We start from the raw sequence: 6,521 nt of genomic DNA, 5'->3' as shown, positions 1-6,521 counted from the left end.
CTTACCCCAAAGGAAAAGTATCTGATCTGAACACAATACACACACAAGAAAAGATTGCACACATCACACACACACGACGGATGAAAAATGCCAGTGACATAATGCATGATATAAGAACAATATCAGAGAAGAAATACAGATATTACTTTGATTCTTTATTTTGCTACTGATGTTTATTTACTCGATTTTGAATGGGAAGCATTTCATTATAATATTGTGTGTGTGTGCGGGTGTGTGTTTGTCACCAGGCCTATGGGGGTAATTAAAACCGTAGTGCAGGTTGTGCAACAGGTTATGTTTTTAACAGAGAGGGGGAGATTAGGGAGCCATTCTTTTCTGTTGAGTGCAACCTATTTATTGTTGGTCTAGTTTTGCCCCAGTATCTGAGCATCATGCGAAATAATCCTGTTATGTGTTTTTGTTTGCAATCCAGGTATTAAGTAACGCAGTTATAAGTCATGCTCTTTGTTTAGACACAGAGTGTAGGACAGAGCTTCAAGAATTAACCACAACACTAGTAGCTTTATATATAAAATACATACAGTAGCAAACATTTATATTTTGTAACTTGCCCCACATCAGCTGCAATACAATACATCCTTAATGAACCTTTTTTTTCAAATGGCACAATAGACTCTTTGCCATCTCCTGATATTAAAACGTATTATTTTCTTTGTGTTGAAGTATAACGCTGAACATCATTGTATTTTGCCAACACAAATCTCTATGACTCTCTCTGTCTCATCGTCCCTCAGCTTTCAAATAAGAGGACGAAGATGAAAGTGTTACAAGAGCACTCTTCCTCTGGTTCTGGCCATATTCGCACTTCCTGTCTAATTAAATATGGGTGCTGAGGCAATTCACCACCCATGCAGCCAGGGAGACAGGTAGCCACTGATGGCAAACAGCCATATTGAAAAGGTCTGCGTCAGTTTGTTTGACTTTGAGTTTATCAACACTTGTAGAGTGTATCTTAGTATTTATTATATTTCTATGATATTAGCAGGTTTCAGGTGAAATTCCCTCAAGTCAGTTTAAGTATACACTGATTTCTAGCTATCAATACACATTTTACATCTTGACCCAGTGATAAAAGACAATGTTTAATTTCAGTAATGATACAATAAATAATCTATAGCAGTTGTTTTTGTCCATATCTGCCCCATCCTACCACTTTTACAGAACACAGAGGGCACAAAGAGTTTACAAAAGCCTCTCAACGCTGTCCACTGCTGGTACATTTACATATCTAAGAGGGCGAGAGAGATACTCATTAGGGTTGGCCCATAATTAATCCTGGATTACCATATTGGGGCGAGGACACACACAATGGTTTATTTCATCACTGGGCATTTCACAGTGGGATCATAGTGCTTTGTCTGTGTGTGATCATTAGAAGGACCCAGGGAGGTAAGAGGGCATAATTGAGTACATTTTGCCTGCTCTTAATGCTAGATTCAACCAGCATTTTATATTTTTATTTGTAAAAAGGCCACTATTCTTATGAATTGTTATTCCTTTTACATTTTTTTTTAGTGTCAGGTAGAGTGAAGAGTTGCAGGGAGTGAAGGGAGAGAGATGAGACAGTGTGAAGCTGAAATGTAACCCAATGCACTCCACACACACACACACACACACACACACACACACACACACACACACACACACACACACACACACACACACACACACCCCATTAGTGGACTGAGCCACCGGGACGCCCCAGGCTCAAACTCTGTTGCCGGGTTTCTTCCACCCCATAATCAGCCCCTCAGACAGGGGTGGTAATGAGGTGGTGATTCTCCTCTCTGACTGGCACTGATAGTAAAGATTATTTTTATGGCTTCCTTTAATAGACGGTATCAAATAGAAAGTGATGCAGAAGATTGGAGAGACAGAGCGGTTATGACATTTGACAAAGGTCACGGAGGGGGATTCAAACCCATAAAGTTGTGGCCAATAAGGAAGCCGTTTCCAGAAGGGGGGAGCCCCCAGCTGGAGGTCATTTTAGACATATTGCACAACATGATTTCCAGGAGTTCTGTGTATTAAATATATCAGTGATTTGTCAACGAGAAGAAGAATTAACTTGGCTTCAGAAAAACCCCATCATAAGCAGAAAATGTGTGTTGGGAAAAGTGATGCATACACACTAAGCACACTTCTTTAACATATAATTATAATGTTTTTGGCTACCTGACACATCTAAGTCCAATAGTCACACTCTTTTACACTCTGTTTTGGTCTCCATCAACCACTGAGAACATTTTCCAGCTATTTTACGTCTATGTGTTTGACTTTCTCCATTAGCTAGGATCTGTGTGAAATATTTGTATCATTGGCAAAGGTAGGACCTTTCCGATTTGAACTGATTCTGTGTATCTGTTTCATATTTGATCATAAAATTGCACTTAAGAAGTTGATAACAGATGTTCATATAATGAATCAATAGTTTCAGAAATGTATATCAACAATTATATTTTCTAATGTTTATTCTGGTGAGGGTTTGTTAATGTAAGTACACTTGCTTTTTTTGTCAGTGTCTTCCATGTCTAGCGACACAGTTTGGAGATGTAAACAACCACAAATCCTCTCACGCCTTGCACCCAACTATTCTCCTGGAGTCACGTTTCATTAGAGACGCTGTCAGTCTTCACAGGACAGTAGAGTAATGCAAAGACTTGCTGGGTTAGGAATGCAGCCTCTTGACACTCAAATAACATTTGTCCATGAAATGTCAGTATAGAGTGCATCCATGTTTAGGCCATCCAATTCGATACATATGTCAAATGCATCTGCAATCCACGTGTGAAAACCAGTTAGTTGCTGCCGTTTGAGTCGTGTTGAATGAAAAAAGACAAAGGTTGGGTTTTTATTTAGTGGATTCATTGTGTTGTGTTGGCAGGATGTGGCTAGCTGAGACTGCAGCAATCACCACATGTACAAAAGAAAGTAAGTAGGCCCACTTAGACCCACTCTGTCTGTCTGACTGGAGTTGCCATCAAAGATAATTAAGTTGCTGCTAAAACAAAAGAATGAGTGAAAAGACGAGTGTAATTTATTTTTTTAGAGCAGTGGAGGTAGATCATTTTTGTGATTTATTTATTATAGGGAACATCACAATTTAGTTCCTCATATGATATACAACAATGAAAATGACCCCTTTTAACTCACTCAAGGTGAATAATAATCTGAATAGAAAAGTTCTTATTGGATTATAGAAAATATGATGACAGCATTTGCCTTTTAAGCTAACCTGATCATTAACATGGAAAACAAATGATCAACTCGATCCCAATTCCACCAAATGCTTCACAATAAGAATAAGTAAAAACACAAAATCAAGCCTTTTATAGAGACACTGCCAGAGTGTTTGTTTCAGTGGCTGTCTACGCGTTCTCTCTGAAGGCAGATTGGTCAGTGTGGGCAGCTCTCAGACTGAAGGATTTGGCTGCAGCTCGGTGCTCTCTGCTGTGTGCATGCAGGGTCACCACCTGCTGCAGCTTCTCAGGCCAAGCAGCTTCAGAACGGACCACGAGGCTGAGCTTCAGACAAGGACAACACCACCACAGATCTCACCCACGCATACCTCAACTGTCCCAACAACAACAAAAGCAAACAGATGGGGGATGGAAATTGAACATTATGGAACATGAATTTCTCCCATCCTTGCTCTCAAGTAATTTTAAGTGTTTGTGCTGTGTAGTTTTTTTTATATTACAAAATACAAGTAGAAGAAGAGCTGTTTTATGTCGTACTAATATATATAAGAGAAGGCTTTCCAAAAATGGGTCAAAGATGAATAAGAAAACAACATATCTTTGGTTCTGTTTAAGATAGTGACCGTTGCTTATCTTGCCAGAGAAGCCATATTTGATGGCCCTTTTTTCTCATAACCAGTAGGTAGACCCCTACGAATGCCCGAAACTCTCCTAATTCTTAACTTTTGTTCACCACCATCATCCAACGTTATACCAGTAAAAAATAAACATGTTAATTGTGTCATTGTGAGCATGTTAGCCTACCAAAGTTAGCTTTTTGCTCAAAGCACTGCTGTGCCCATAGTACAGCCTCTCAAATACCCTCTTTGGAGAAGGATTTCTTTTGACAAAATAGAAGAAATATTCTCTTCTGACGGCAATATTGCTGAATAAAATCCTATTAGGCTTTGAATGACTTCTGAGTTTTTCTTGTATGCCTTTTCCTAAGAAAACTGCATCTAGTTTGAATACAATGTCTACATTTGGACACCTTTTTTGTTAGAACTAAGTGAAAAAAAACCTCAAAATAAATAAAGCAAAATTAAGGTAAAATGTTACTTTTTTTTAATGTGAACTTGATTTAACTTTTTTAAACTGCAAAGCCCCTAAATTGCAGCTGCATCTTCATGTCCCAGAGACTGTCTTCCACCCTCTTCACCCTAACCTCCACTGTGTGAACAGGTGTCGTTCACACACGCTCCGCACACAACAGCGTCAAACGGCTGGCCCTAAGATATATGCTAATGTCATGCAAATGCCATATAGCAAATCTGGAGGTGAGGCATATTAATGAAAGGCAAAGCATCATAATCAGCCACAGAAGTGTGCTGTCCTTGACAAGAGGGCCGTCACATCTTCAAATGTTACAGAAGGTCAGCGGCCAGCACGTCACAGGAGACTCTGCTGAGGCTTTAGGCAACATCTGCTGCGACACGTGGCTGCTGAACATGTGCATTTACACTTACAGTCCATCATCAAGCGCACACACAGCGCTGTGGGATGGAGGAGGTTGAATCATGAAGGCATGTGTTCATTATTGAAATGTAGTCAGTGTGGAAAGATCTTAAAACTGGACCTATTTTGGATCAGATTAAATGTGAGTGGCAGACTGTCACTTTTTAATGAGAAGTGTTGTTCGCACTGCTATTGAGACTTGACTTGAATGTGTTGCACTTACAAGCTCAGTGCCCACAGTGTGTGAAACACAAAGTCGGAGCGCAGGTCAACGGCAGGTCAGTATGGCGCATTGCAGCATACAGCGAGCGAGCAGCCAACGGGAGGACCCAGTTCAGGAGTCGAAATGTCACTAAATCTCCTTTGATTCAGGGATTTTGCATGATGAAACTCTTTCAAAGTCACTGCTTGAAACGTGTACAACTTGCTCAAAATACTGTTTTGTGTCTAATTGTGCTGCTTTTTTAATATATGAACAACGTATAGAATACTTGTATGTGAGCGAGGTCTCTTGTACTGATGAAGATGGTGTGGTTCATTTTACTTTTAATGTTTTTGCTGCTGATTTTTTTACTTTTCTGATTTATTTTTTACACGACTGCAGATCTAAAGAGTTATCTTTCAGCTAAATGTTTTGGTATTCCGGACCCAAACTGCAGACTACACTACCTGTTGAGCAGATGTTAGACTAGCTGGTGAACATAATGGAGCATTCAGCAGCTAAAGAGTCAGATATTTAACTTAGTTGCGGAGGTGGCGACCAAAAACAATGCTGATACTTAATGTCAAATATTGGACATTTATTCATAATATAGACAAATACACCAAGTACAACTTATAAAAAATAGGCATATATTGTTTAATTTCTTTAGATATTTAACTAAACTCGTATTATTGTGAATTCAGGGCATGGCTGTAAAAGTGATTATTGCTTAGTTGATTTTTACTGAAAAAGAAAAGCTTGTTGATGATGATGATAATAATAATAATAATAATAATAATAATAATAATAATAATGGTGACGATGATTTATATTAGATCTCTAGGCAAATCTGCAGCCTGAGAAGCACAGAGGAGGGCTCACTTACTGTGGACACACACTGCAAGAAAGCACATGCCCACTCTAACACACAGCTTCAGAAACACACAGCAGAAAGTATCATCAGCCTCTCTGCTGCCTTGTTCCTTTTTATAGAAGCTGTTTGGTGAAGAGGCCTAAAATTCGATCATGCATTTTCTCATGACTGAAGCCCTCCATATTTAGAGAGTCTATTTGTGGCAGTGTCTTTCCACAGTTGCCTTTGCCATGCCCCGAGGAGAGAGAGAGAGAGAAAGAGAGAGACAGAGGAAGAGAGAGGACTAATAAACCTCCCAGAGTATGCCTCGCTTAGTTTCAAAACTGCAGCAGAACAATCGCCGCCTGCAGAGCACAGCAGTGGATGAACACACTGATGAACTGGAATAGGCACAGAGCTAAGGGTCAACATCGCTGGAGGAATGGACAGTCTGACCCGTACTGTCTGGGATTGTTATTTAAAGAGTCCTAGCCTTTAAGTGACATTGTGTTGAACTACTTTTGTCAAATACAAATACATTATTTTCAGAAGAATGAGGAGAGATTCTTAAAATTCTCAAACATATATTTCTATATTTTTTATTTTGGTAACCATTAATGAAAGCATCCCTCACAGACATGTATAGGCTGTAGAAGCATTGCCATACACACCTCTCACCCCTTATAATAAGTATGAATATTAGGTACAATTCTTTTTTTTAACAATCCATAAAGCAACTAACTTGGGTCTA

Source organism: Notothenia coriiceps, unplaced genomic scaffold, assembly GCF_000735185.1.
Source record: "Notothenia coriiceps isolate Sejong01 unplaced genomic scaffold, NC01 NC01_scaffold00019796, whole genome shotgun sequence".
NCBI lineage: Eukaryota > Metazoa > Chordata > Actinopteri > Perciformes > Nototheniidae > Notothenia > Notothenia coriiceps.
This window is presented reverse-complemented; position numbering follows the sequence as displayed.